General features: G+C 46.2%; 1 protein-coding gene across 1 annotated transcript in view; it reads left to right on the forward strand.

Moving 5' to 3' along the window:
- Nucleotides 1-14,052, forward strand: part of DPH1 (diphthamide biosynthesis 1) — a 293,541-nt gene that overhangs the window by 239,178 nt on the left and 40,311 nt on the right. The gene's annotated exons all lie outside the window — the stretch shown is intronic.

Raw genomic sequence — 14,052 nt, forward strand, 5'->3', positions numbered from 1 at the left:
CTTTTGCCACTTTTGGGGATTATTTCTGCACAAATTTGCAACTTTTTGCATTTTTACACTGCTCAGTCCAGTTTTGGAGAGTGGGTGTGAATAGGTATGTTAATTAGTTTCATTCCAGATCTATCACTGAAAGTTTTTTGCAGTAGGGGTGGATTAAAAAAACGGGAGTAGCATTCCTAAACAAAAGTCTTTGGTTTAAAGATGCACTAACTTTGACAAACAATGTGCTCCATTTGATAAATTTGGCTCAAATTACTCAATAGTGGCTTCAAATTTTTAACTTCATGATACATTTGCACTGATGGCCCATTTTAAAGACTAGCAAAAATTATTTCATCCAGTACCCCGAACTCTTAGGCCCCTTTCACACGGGCGAGTATTCCGCGCGGATGCGATGCGTGAGGTGAACGCATTGCACCCGCACTGAATACCGACCTATTCATTTCTATGGGGCTGTTCAGATGAGCGGTGATTTTCACGCATCACTTGTGCGTTGCGTGAAAATCGCAGCATGCTCTATATTCAGCGTTTTTCACGCAACGCAGGCCCCATAGAAGTGAATGGGGTTGCGTGAAAATCGCAAGCATCCGCAAGCAAGTGCGGATGCGGTGCGATTTTCACGCACGGTTGCTAGGAGACGATCGGGATGGAGACCCGATCATTATTATTTTCCCTTATAACATGGTTATAAGGGAAAATAATAGCATTCTGAATATAGAATTCAAAGTAAAATAGGGCTGGAGGGGTTAAAAAAATAAATAAAAAATTTAACTCACCTTAGTCCACTTGATCGCGTAGTCGGCATCTCCTTCTGTCTCCTTTGTTGAATAGGACCTGTGGTGAGCATTAAGTACAGTTACAGGACCTTTGATGACGTCACTCCGGTCATCACATGGTACGTCACATGATCTTTTACCATGGTGATGGATCATGTGATGACCGGAGTGACGTCATCAAAGGTCCTGTAACTGTACTTAATGCTCACCACAGGTCCTATTCAACAAAGGAGACAGAAGGAGATGCCGGGCCGCGATCAAGTGGACTAAGGTGAGTTAAATTTTATTTATTTTTTTTACCCCTCCAGCGCTGTTTTACTTTGCATTCTGTATTCAGAATGCTATTATTTTCCCTTATAACCATGCTATAAGGGAAAATAATACAATCTACAGAACACCGATCCCAAGCCCGAACTTCTGTGAAGAAATTACAATGTTTTGCACTCACGCGGAAAAATCGCGGGTGTTCCCGCAACGCACCCGCACATTTTCCCACAACGCCCGTGTGAAACCAGCCTTAAGGCCCCTTTCACACGAGCAAGTTTTCCGCGCGGTTGCAATGCGTGACGTGAACGCATTGCACCCGCACTGAATACTGACCTATTCATTTAAATAGGGCTGTGCACATAAGCGTTGGTTTTCACGCATCACTTCTGCGTTGCGTGAAAATCGCAGAATGTTCTATATTCTGCGTTTTTAACGCAGCCCTGGCCCCATAGAAGTAAATGGGGCTGCGTGAAAAATGCATTGCATCTGCAAGCAAGTGCGGGTGCGATGCGTTTTTCACTGATGGTTGATAAGAGATGTTGTTTGTAAACTTTCAGTTTTTTATCACGCGCGTGAAAAACGCATCAAAACGCATTGCACCCGCGCGGAAAAAACTGAATGCAATCGCAGACAAAACGGACTGAACTTGCTTGCAAAATGGTGCGAGTTTCACTGAACGCACCCTGATCGCATCCGGAGCCAATCCGTCACGCTCGTGTGAAAGGGGCCTTATAGCTAATACCTGATTGTTTGGAAAGTCACCTGACCAGATGCAGAAAATGTGGCCGACATGACCAGTCATGAGATAGTTCTGATTTAAAGCTGCTGAGATTAGTGGGGTGAGGCATTGCTGTGGGGGAAATTTACTGTTGTCATTACAGAAAAGAGGAGAGCCACCACAAAGAGAGAGGAGAAGACACTGTCATGGCTACTAGTAGAGGTGGAACCAGTGCTGTGACTGGACAGTTGCTCCTAGACACTAAGGCTGAATTTTCCCTGCTTTTTCTATTTCTCTGTTTATGGTGATAACTGACTATTTTATTTGTCAGCAGAAAAGCCTTGAATATATTTAGGTTAAAGGGGTTGTCCGGGATCAGAGCTGAACCCGGACATACCCATAATTTCACCCAGGCAGCCCCCCTGATGTTAGCATCAGAGCATCTCATTCTCTGATGCGTTCCCTTGCCCTGCCCTAGATCGCGCAGGGCACAGGCTCTTTTATTTACAATAACACACTGCCGGGCGGAGGCTTACGCCCGGCACTGTGTTCGGTGACATCACCGGCTCTGATGGGCGTACTTTAGTGCTGCCCTAGCCGTTTTACTGGCTAGGGCAGCGCTAAATCCCGCCAATCAGTGCCGGTGACGTCACCGGGCTTCCTGGCAGCCCCATGGAGAGCTCGGTTTGTCACCTGGACTTCTGAAAATGCCTTTTCCCTGCGCAATTTAGCACAGGGCAAAGGAGAGCATCAGAGCATGAACTTCTCCGATGCTTAAGTCAGGGGGGCTGCCTGGGTGAAAATGAAGGTATGTCCGGGTTCAGCTCTGAACCCGGACAACCCCTTTAATGTTACACACACAAATTCATTCAAATCCAAGTTTTATTATATACTCATATTATGAATAGAATAAAAGACAGACATCCATCAAAAAACACTGCTCACTCATTTTGAACCTACATGGTTCTCATGACTAAGAACCATGTAGGTTCGAAACGCGTAAGCAGTGTTTTTTTGATGGATGTCCATTTTTTTGAGTATATAATAAAGTATGGATTTTATGGACATACAAAGTGCAGGAATCGTCAAATAAATTTTTTTCATCATCAACGTGGAGTCTGTGCACCGCGGGATACCTGATTTGGGGACCTTTGTGGTGAGCCGTGTTTGGCATATGTTGTTTAAAACCATTGCACCCAATGGCTCCACAGCTTTCACACTGCACATCAGCACCCACTATATTTGGGTGATATTCCATTAGGGTTGTAAGGCTGTAGGGGCCACTTCAGGGTTATGATGTCACCATGTGATCCTATTTAGTCCCACTCTATGGCACCAGCAGCTGTATATTTGTAGCTTTATTGTAGAGGTTTTTCTTCAGCCTCAGCATTTTTCTAAGGGAAGCAAAGTTTTCTATATTTACACCCGTGTTTGTGGAGTTATGTTGTTTAGGACTTGTTTAATTCTTGTTCACAAGAAATCTATGTGCTTCGATCCTGTAGTTTCTCATTTTATTTAGCTTTAATTTAAAAGCTTCCCTTGCACTTTTAAGCGTCAGTGTTATTTGTCTTCTCTCTATACACCAGAATGCACTTAATGCATTTAGGAAAGCATGAATCTCCCCATCTACTTCTCTCTGCCAACGCTTGGCTCTAGATTTTGGCTAATGAATCCTTCTCAGTACGTTCAAGTGCCGAATATATTAACCACACATGTAAGTTTAATGCAGAGATGTAATGTACGGTAGTATATTGTTGGGTAATAATGTTACCGCAAGTGACTGACATTTTTTTTTTTTTTTTCAATTTATGCTGGAGTAAAGTGTATTCAGATTTTATCTAAAAGCAGCACACACCCAACTACTGAACCAGGGGTAGTGCTGAAATCCCAGAATCCTTAGGAGGGCGCTATGGTATTATACAATAGCCACACTCCCAATTTGAGACCTGAGTGTGGTCCTAAAGTAAGTGGATGCCAATCATTATTACAAAAAAAATACAGTAGATTCTTGTAATTAAATAAAATAAATTGTCTGCAACATAGATATTCAACTTTATACGCACAGTGGAGGTGATAAGAGTAAAACAGCTATCCTTTTAGCTGGGTAGGGCGGCAAACTAAATTGCCATCAGTAAGCAACTCCACCAGCTCCAAAGTATCAATTGCCACTAAAGATTTATCCTTGCGAGAAAAATAGTGCTGTAAAAGACAGTTCTGTTCCGCTTTAAGATGCAATAGCCTACATGATGGCCCATTATGCTAGAACACAATTACCATATTTTTCACTTTATAAGACGCAACTGATTATAAGACGCACCTAGGTTTTAGAGGAGAAAAATCAAGATTTTTTTTTTTTTTTCATCAGATCAGACCCCAATCTTCATCAGACCTCGCTTAGAACCGCCAATATTCATCAGACCCCCAAACTTTATCAGACCTCAGATCAGACCCCCAATCCTCATCAGACCTCAGATCAGACATAAATAAATTTAACTATCCTGCTCCACACAGTGCTCTTTTCCTGCACTCTTCACTTAAGCTGGCACTGCCCTGTACTGTAACCTGACATTGCACAGCATCAGGTCATAGTGCATGCCTACGTGCACTACGCTATACACAGTCAGAAGACCAGGAAACGGTGAGTACAGGTAGAACAAGCAGATCTACAATCACTTCTCCCTGTAGCGTCTTCATAGTAATGAGGGCTTCTATATTGAAGGCGTTCATTAGTATTTACTTTATAAGATGCACTGCTATTTTTCCCCTGCTTTTGGATGGGGGGGGGTATGTGGTATGTGATTGGTTGAGACATCTCAGGGACTAACCTGAAATATTCACTGCCAGTTTGGGTCTGACAAACATTGGGCGGGATTTGCAAAGCTAAAAGCGGCAGAGATCTGGCTATGGCTACTTTCACACTAGCTGTGGGCTAAAATTGTGGCAAAATTTTGACACAAAGTAAGCAAACCAGTAGGTGCTATAAAGTGTCTAGTTCAGCACCAAATTTATCATCAAATTTATCATCTTGCCTGAGCTACTGTATTAAATATGGTGCATCTTTTGAAGGTCTGCATTAAAGTGGTTTTCCAAGTGTTTTATACTGATGACCTATCCTCAAGATAATTCATCAGTATGTGATCGGTGGAAGTCCGACCCCCAAAAACCCCCAACGATCAGCTGTTTGAAGAGGCAGCGACACTCTAGTGAGCACCTTAACAACCACACCAAGTCCATTGGATAGTGGCTCTGCTTGGTAACGCAGCTCAACCCTTTTCACTTGAATAGGACTAGGCTGTACCTAGGCCACCTCACAAGAACACCACGGCTTCTTCGATCAGCTGATCGGCGGTGATACTGGGAGATAGACCCCCACCGATCACATATTAATGACCTATCCAGGATATTGGTCATCAGTAGAGATGAGCGAATCGAAGTTGACGAAGTGGAATTCGATCCGAATTTCAAATGGCTGCTGCACGTGTTAGGACATGAAGCAAAGAACTCTGGGAACAAGGGATCACCCACAATGTCATGCATGCAGCCAATCAGCAGCCAGCCCGCCCGCCCTTGTGATGTCACAGCGCTATAAATAGCCTCAGACATCTTGGATTCTTACATTTTCCAGTGTACTGGAAAGTGGTAGAAAAGACTTTAAAACTTTTTTTTGGGCTGAATAAAAGTTCAGGGAAAGATCATTAGAAGTGTAGGGAAAGGATAGGGAGGAATTATTCCACACTATAAAAGGAGAACAGGGTCCAATAGGGGAGTGTACAGCCTGGGTAATAGGAGCCATTCTATTACATCTTCCTGCACTGACTAGGGATCCAAATTGCCATTATACTGCTGCTTTTAGGTTTGCAATAGTTGATACCTCTGTAATTCCAGCAAACCTTGCTCGTTATTGGTGTGCAAGTGCTGTGTGATACAGCCATTAACAGGGTGTATTACTAGGAAATATTTGTATGTCTTATTAGCCGTTGTGCGCTGCAGTTATATGTTCTAAAGCATTTTTTGTGGTGTATTAGTGGAAAAAAAGGGCTTATTTGCCGTTCAGCTGCGCAGTTATATGTTTTAAAGCTGTTTTTGTGGTGTATTAGTGGGAAAAAAGGGCATATTTGCCGTTTTGCGGTGAAGTGACAAAATGACAGCCATTTTTGGGGTGTATTAGTGGGGAAAAAAATGTATTATTTGCCATTCAGTGGTGTAGTTATATGTTCTAAAGCCTTTTTTGGGGTGTATTAGTGGGGGGGGGGAGTCTTATTAGCTGTTGTGCAGTGAAGTGACAAAATTACAGCCTTTTTTGTGGTGCATTAGTGGAAAAAAAAGTCTTATTTGCCGTTCAGCGGTGCAGTTATGTTTTATTTTTTCTAGTGGTCGTCTCTTGACCAGCAACCTAGCGGTGCTTGAATGGTTGACTCGGTCATCCACTTCATTCCAAGTGACATCAGACACCCCCAGCCAAGAGTCAGCGGGTTCGTCAGACACAATCCTTAGTTGTCATGGCCCGGGAGCAGGCCTTGTGCCCTCACCTGTCCTCGACCTGCCTCTGTCCTTTTCTGTTCCCTCAGCCAGACAAGTATTATATGCGGTGGGCGTAGCTCCACTATACAGCGAGGACGAGCTACTAGACGACAGTCAGAAGCTATTGCCCAGCCAAGATCTGGAGGTGACATCCGCTGCTTCCTCCGGTAGGCTGGCAAGTAGTGATGAGGAGAGTGGCGTGGGAGCTGGTTTTGCGAACGGTCAGACTCCTGGCTCAGAGACAGTTGAGGAGGACATCAGTGACGTGCAGACAGTACTCGATGATGTAACCGATCACAATTGGGAGCCAGGTGACGAAGGGGCTTCATCATCAGGAGAAGAGGGTGGCATCGGCGGAGTCGGCAAGTCGGTAGCGTGGACAGTAGTCAGCAGGGTGGCAACAGTGGGAGGCCGGGAGCCAAACTTGCCCGGGGTAAACCACCCGCTTTGCAGGAGCCTAACTGCCCGGAAAGTAGTGGTGCAGGGGTTCCCGGAGGCAGCGGCCGTAGCAGTCAGTCAGTGAAGAGTGTTGGCCATTTACCGAATCTGTGGGCAGAATGTGAAGCGTGGCCAGGGTGCCAATGTTGGCACCACGGCCCTGTGTCAATATATGCAGTGTCACCATAAAGTGGCCTGGGAGAACCGTGGCTCTGATGTGGTGGTCCATCCTGCCGCAGCAACCGCTGCATCACCCAGTGGCACGCACCCGATTTCAGGCAGTCAAGGCTCCACCATCTCAGCCGAAGGGAGCTGTCTGTCCTTCCCATCATCTACCGGTCCTCATGCTCATGCTCCTGCTCCTCATGCCCCTGCTCCTCATGCCCCTGCTCCTCATGCTCCTGCTCCTCATGCTCCTGCTCCTCATGCTCCTGCTTTTCATGCTCCTGCTCCTCATGCTCCTGCTCCTCATGCTCCTGCTCCTCATGCTCCTGCTCCTCATGCTCCTGCTCCTCGTCCTCCTACTCTTCGTCAGCCATTTAGTCAGCAGTTGATCACCGAAGCGATCGAAGAGACAGAAATACGCGTGTGGTCATCCTATGGTGCTGAACGTGCTCCTGGCCAAGTTGCTGGTACTGCAGTCCCTCCCTTTCCAAGTGGTGGACTCTGCACCTTTCAGAGAAATGATGGCTTGTGCCGAGCCTAAGAGTCCCAAGCCATAATTTCTTTGCGAAAAAGGCATTACCAGTCCTGCACAAATATGTAGAACAGAAGGTGGTCCAGTCCTTGAGCCTGTCTGTGTCTGCCAAACTGCACGGCAACGCCGACGTGTGGATCTGTAACTACAGTCAGGGATAATACATGTCCTTTACAGCCCACTGGGTGAATGTGGTTCCTGCCCAGCCACACCAGCAACTTGGCCAGATGACGCCGCTTCCGCCTCCAAGTTCTCACGCCGTTGGTCCTGCGACAATGTCTGCCACCTCATCCACCACCGTGTCCTCAGCCTCCACTACAGGGACAATTTACAGTGCTCCTCCAGCATACCACATGTGCAGGGCACGGCGGTGTCACGCTGTTCTACACCTCGTTTGCCTGGGCGAACGGAGTCACCCAGGGGAAGAACTTCTCCGTGTCCTTCATCAAGAAATTGAATCCTGGCTTTCTCCATGACCACTCAAAATCGGAACCATGGTGACCGACAACAGGAAAAACATGGTGTCGGCACTGTGTCAAGGAGGGCTGACCATGCTCCCTGCATGGCGCATGTGTTCAATCTGGTTGTCAAGCAGTTCCTGAAGTCTTCCACCCATCTGCAAAACATCCTAAAAATAGCCAGGAAACTTTGCATGCACTTCAGCCACTCATACACACCAAGCATCCCCCAACATAGGCTGATTTGCGACGTTTCCACCCGTTGGAATTCCACCCTCCATATGTTGGACCGACTATACGAACAGAGAAAGGCCATAAATGATTTCTTGAGGATCCAAGCAGACAGGAGTACTCCCCTGTGTAACTTCGATGTCAGCCAGTGGCAGCTCATGCGTGTCACCTGTCGTTTGCTTGGGCCCTTTGAGGATGCCTTGTTATTTGTCAGTCGCCAGGACTACTGGAGGAACAAGGTCATTCCACTGCTTCATATCCTGGAACAGATGCTGGTAAATCTGTCTGGTCAGGGGACTGGAGACGTGGCGCCCACATCCCACGGCCACATGAGCCCTGTGGGGGCTGATCTGGAGAAGAAGGAGGACATTGGAGCACAAGCAATGTGTAGAGAAATGGGTGGTTTTTCTACACAGGTGACAAGAGAGGAGGAGCAGGAGCAGCCAAAGGAGCAAGAGGCAGATGAGGAAGACAAAGCAGATGACCCAGGCACACCGTGGTAGTATGCAGTGGTGATGGAGGCAGGGAGTCCCTCCGAGTCACTTGCGCAAATGGCCTGCTGCATGCTCACTTGCTTGGGTAGTTACAGCCGAATTGTCACCATTCGACAGAGGGATGAGTTCTGGCTCTCCACCTTGTTGGACCCTCGCTACCGGTCCAAAATGGGGGCCTTTTTTTACACCCACTGAGAGGGAGGACAAACTGAACTACTATAGAGACATCCTATGTAGTCGGTTGGCCGCTGCCTATCTGCACCATCGTCCATCCTCTCACAAGTCTGGCCCTTTGCGCTCTCGTTTCACTGCCATGGCTGCTGGGGGGGGAGGGGGGTAGGAGCAGTACCAGCTCCCTCACCAGCAGCTTGAGTCTAGAGTTGCTGATGAGCAGCTTTCTTCACCTGCCTAGTGAAGAAACTACTCACCAGCAGCAGCAGCTAGACCTGGAGCAGAACCTGAACCAGCAGGTGGTGGCATACTTGGACAGCACCCTGCCAACCCACATTGAAGATCTGCTGGACTACTGGGCAGCCAAACTGGATTTGTGGCCGCAACTGGCCTAGATTTCCCTGGAAAAGTTGTCCTGCCCGGCCAGTAGTGTGGCATTAGAGCGGGTCTTTAGTGGGGCAGTTACCCCAAGGAGAACACGCCTGTCCACCCAAAATGTGGAGAGACTGACCTTTGTCAAGATGAATCAGGCGTGGATCAGCCAGGATTTCCACCCACCAATGCCTGATGCATCAGATTAGATCATCCATGCTGCCTCACCCAAAAGACTTGACAAAAGAGACCGGTTTCTTCTGGGTACCTGCCTCAGCTACTATTCTGATGCTGCCACCCGCCTGATGCCACACATCTGATGCCAAGTGCTCCTTTTTAGACACACCATCGTCAGCGGGTACTGTTATTGCCACCCACCTCCCCACTCTGTTACTGGGTCACTCTGTGGTCTCCTGATGCTACTGCCACCTGACCACTCAGGTCTTCTCATGCTGCTGTTGCCACCTCCACACTATGTCACCATGCCAGTCTGTGGTCTCCTCATGCTGCTGTCAACTCACAACTCTGTATCTGGGCCACTCTGTGGTCTCCTCATGCTGCTGCTGTCACCTCCACACTATGTCACCTTGCCACTCTGTGGTCTTCTCATGCTGCTGCCAACTCACAACTCGGTCTCTGGGACACTCTGTGGTCTACTCATGCTGCTTCCACCTCTACACTATGTCATTGTGACACTCTGTGGCCTCCTCATGCTGCTGCTGCAACCTCCACACTGTCACTGGGCCACTGTGTTGTGTCCTCATGCTGCTGCTACCTCAACACTGTCACTGGGCCTCTCTGTGGTCTCCTCATGCTGCTTCCACCTCTACACTATGTCACCTTGCCACTCTGTGGTCTCCTCATGCTGCTGCCAACTCACAACTCTGTATCTGGGCCACTCTGTGGTCTACTCATGCTGCTGCTGCCACCTCCACACTATGTCAAACTGCCAGTCTGTAGCCGCCTCATGCTGCTGTAAACTCACAACTCTGTCTCTGGGCCACTCTGTGGTCTCCTCATGCTGCTGCTGACACTTCCACACTCTGTCATTGTGCCACTCTGTGGCTTCCTCATGCTGCTGCTGTTGCCACCTCTACACTATGTCACCTTGCCAGTATGTGGTCTCCTCATCCTGCTGCCACCTCCACACTATGTCACTGGGCCACTCTGTGGTCTCCTCATGCTGCTTTCACCTCATCACTATGTCACTGGGCCACTCTGTGGACTTCTCATGCTGTTCCCACCCTCCCCATTCCATGACTGGGTCACTATTCTGCCTTTTAGGCCTAGTTGACATCATCATTTATTTGACACTTCTTATGATCTGTCAGAAGGAAGGAAAAATGGGACGCACAACAGATCCTGTCTGTGTAGCAGCGGTAAGGCTTGTATGGTCCCATCAGAAATAGCTTATGATTTGGTAGCCAAAAGCAGGAGTGGGTACAAAACACAGAAGACATGCAAATATTCCATTCACGTGGCATCTCTGTTTTAGATCCACTCCTGTTTTTTTGGGGCATTACTATACTGATGGATTATTGAGCAAATGCTGACCGAGTGAAGGCGTATGGTCGACAGACATGATCCGTTTTTTGTGGGTTATTGTTCTGACGGATCAGAAGATGGGCTAATTAATCAGTGACGTAAACAAAAAATTACTACTGACACCGTCTCCACTCTGTCAGGGGGGCTCTACTTGTATACACGTTTAATAGAACAGGTTCTGTTGACATTGATGTGGAATCAGCTGGCGGCGGTGTAAAAGGAGCAACGCCTGTCATCTGCATGTCATACGGACTCACAGTATTATTTCACTACCAGAGCAGACTCCCTATGCGTGTTACTGCAAGGCACAGTGTTCTACACCACTATACATGCTGTGGCAATGTGAACAGTGATGTGTACGGTGAAGCCCTGGAAGTCTAAGAAGGTGGCACTGGTTTCAGCAAACCTAGTTGCTGAAGCTATTTTCTTTATTTATTCAGGGCTAGATTTTATTGGATTGGGATGGTAGGTTTGGCAATGGGACCTCCCAATCTACCCCCCTCATTCCAGAGCATGTTTTCCTTTCACCTGAGGTAATCGCCGGTGAGGCCTGCTGTAATCAGGCCGACATAAAGCACCTCCCAGTGTGTCAATCTGAGGAGGGGAGAGAGAGGAACAGTGTTTGTGAAGCAGAGTCCTGCTGAGGCTCTGGCTTCAATGGAAATTAATTCCGGATCCGGCATTCCGGCAAGTGTTCCGGAATTTTGGCGGGAGAAAATACCGCAGCATGCTGCAGTATTTTCTCTGGCCAAATACCGTAAAAGGAACGGAAGACATCCTAATGCATACTGAACGGATTGCTTTCCATTCAGAATGCATTAGGACACTCAATACCGGAAAACTTTAACGCTAGTGTTAAAGTACCCTAAATCTTAGAGCATTAGTAAATGTGCACCATTAAGGCAGGGGTGTTAGCTGTAGTTGATACAAGAAACATTGCTTTTATGGTGGATAGATGTTTGCATATTTATCCCTGGGAGTATTGCCAAGAGTCTACTTACCATGTGAGTTCTATTTAAATGGGTTGTCTCATGAATATAAACCCTGTCTCTGTGCTCTGTTATGGCATAGGGATGTCATAGAGCGGTATCCCAAATAGAAGACAGTAAGCCCCTTGGCTAGACAGGCTTCTGTTAGGCTTTAAGACAATTGGCAAACTTTTTAACAGGACGATACCATGAATATACTCATAGTTATTGGGGAACCCTGTCCACAGAGAAAACTTGTGTCAGGTGGGTTGCACTCTGTAATTGTTAACCATATGCTCTGGTCTTGATCTGTTTATTGCTTTACTCAGGGGCTGGGAGTGCCGGGTATCAGACCCCCACCGATCTGATATTGTTGACCTATGGTCATCAGTATCTAAAAGGTGAATAACCCCTTTAAGGCTGTATGCACACGACTGTGGAAAAACGGACATGTGATGTACATTTTTTTAACGGCCATCACACGTCCATTTTAAGACCAATGGTAGTCTACAGGGTTATTCAAACAGCAGTTTTTTTGACTGTGGACGAAAAACGGACGTCAAAAAATGTTCTATCTTGTCCGTTTTTCACTGACAGACTGCCCCCATTCAATTGAATGGGTCCGTTTTTAACGTCAGTTTTTCAGAAAGGCATCAGTGAAAAAAAATCTCCATTAAAAATGTCCGTCATGTGCATATAGCGTTAGGTGGTGTGGAAAAAATTCAACATAAAATCTAAGGCAGTAATGAATGGAAAAAGTCATTGTTGTAGAAGCGGCAGCACAGATTCCTGTTGAAAAAATGAGATTTGAAAAAAGAAAAAATCTGACCATACCCATTTTCCTCCTGATGTTTATTTGTCTCCCTACCATATTTTCTAGAGACAGTCATGGGTGCTTTCTCTATACAACTCTGCAGAGTTTGGTGGCGCCCGATTTTTTACAATCCCATCCATGGCATCGCTGAACAGTAATAAGAGTGTATATAATATAATCTTAATCTATAATGACATTGTACATTTCGTCCTTGGTGTGATGGTAAAGCGGCGCTCGTTTTAATTTACACGACTTTAAGGATTGCTTTCTGCCTTCATACCTCATATATGACCGCTTTAATTGAATGTTCAGATGTCTTTTATCACAGTGTGGTGAATAATATTATTTCAGCACTCTATACTTTTCTTCCCCCCAGTAAATGCACCACCATAGAGACTAATTGAAAATGACTTGGGAAAATGAAAATGATGAGAACTCCATTACAGGGAAGCCTTTCTCTGCAGATTGTAATAATTGTGTTATTCCTCATCTGGATGAGTTGAGTGATTTTGCTTTACCGTCGCAAGGAACCGTAATGATGATTCCATATACCGTCTGTGTGCATGTGGTGTCATGAATACTTGTACAGGTATGCTAGCTTATTTGTGGGGAAGTGATGGAATAGCGGTAACAGCTGGAAACAAGACTGACAACTGTAGGCCTCTCAGGTATTACTGATTTCATGCATTTAAGAGAATAATATGTGGTTTTTTTTTACTCTAATACCTGGTGATGTTAAAACAAAGAACTGCATGTTGTCCGATTAGCATTGACAAAATACGTATACGCATAATTTATGCATGATGTGCTCGATTAGGGTGGTGTATTTGCAGTGTAAGTGCACTGGTACTGTGCTGTTGACATATAAAAATAGCACTGTAAAGTAGCTCTCGGCTATGGATGAGGCGGCGAATGTGAAAATGTTTTTCAGCTTGCACACTTTTTTCATGTCTGTTTTTGCAGCTCGGATCATCTTGGCGCTTCTCTTCTCTGCTGCCATGCGTTCCTCTAATCCTGCGTTTGTCTCCTGCAGCCTCTCTCCTGGGATCCGTTGCTCTCTGTTCCTACCATTATTTATCGGAGCGCTCCCCGGGTTTTCTCGCACTCTTTCTCCTTCAGCGGATATTTATTTATTTTGTTTGTAATTCTGAGAATTCACACCACATTAAGCATTTTCATTACCTAAAATAATTAGGTGATGGGAGAGGAGCGCGCTCTAATTTGCTGTCCTTAAATAAAATTAATGCTCCTGTGATGTTGGCTTTGGCCATTTTTCTTCCCCAATTACATTCTGGCCTCCCATCTATTATCTGTCCTGATATACGACTCAATTACTGGCAGCAAACTGCGGGCAAAGACGGTTACGGCAAAGCACGGGGAAGGAGACATGGGGTGATGGACAGAGAAGTGTGTAGAGGACTAAGGGGAAAGAGAGAGTCATGCTGATACATGCAAAAAGGTACACGAGCGTCTGTAACAAGATTACGTTACGTTGTCTCTGAGACACCGTCCCTGGTGCTGTGGATTTTTAATTTGGAATTTATGGGAATAATCATTTAGAGACATTTTGCAGTAATGAGAG

Source organism: Bufo bufo, chromosome 3 (assembly GCF_905171765.1).
Source record: "Bufo bufo chromosome 3, aBufBuf1.1, whole genome shotgun sequence".
In the NCBI taxonomy this organism is placed as follows: domain Eukaryota; kingdom Metazoa; phylum Chordata; class Amphibia; order Anura; family Bufonidae; genus Bufo; species Bufo bufo.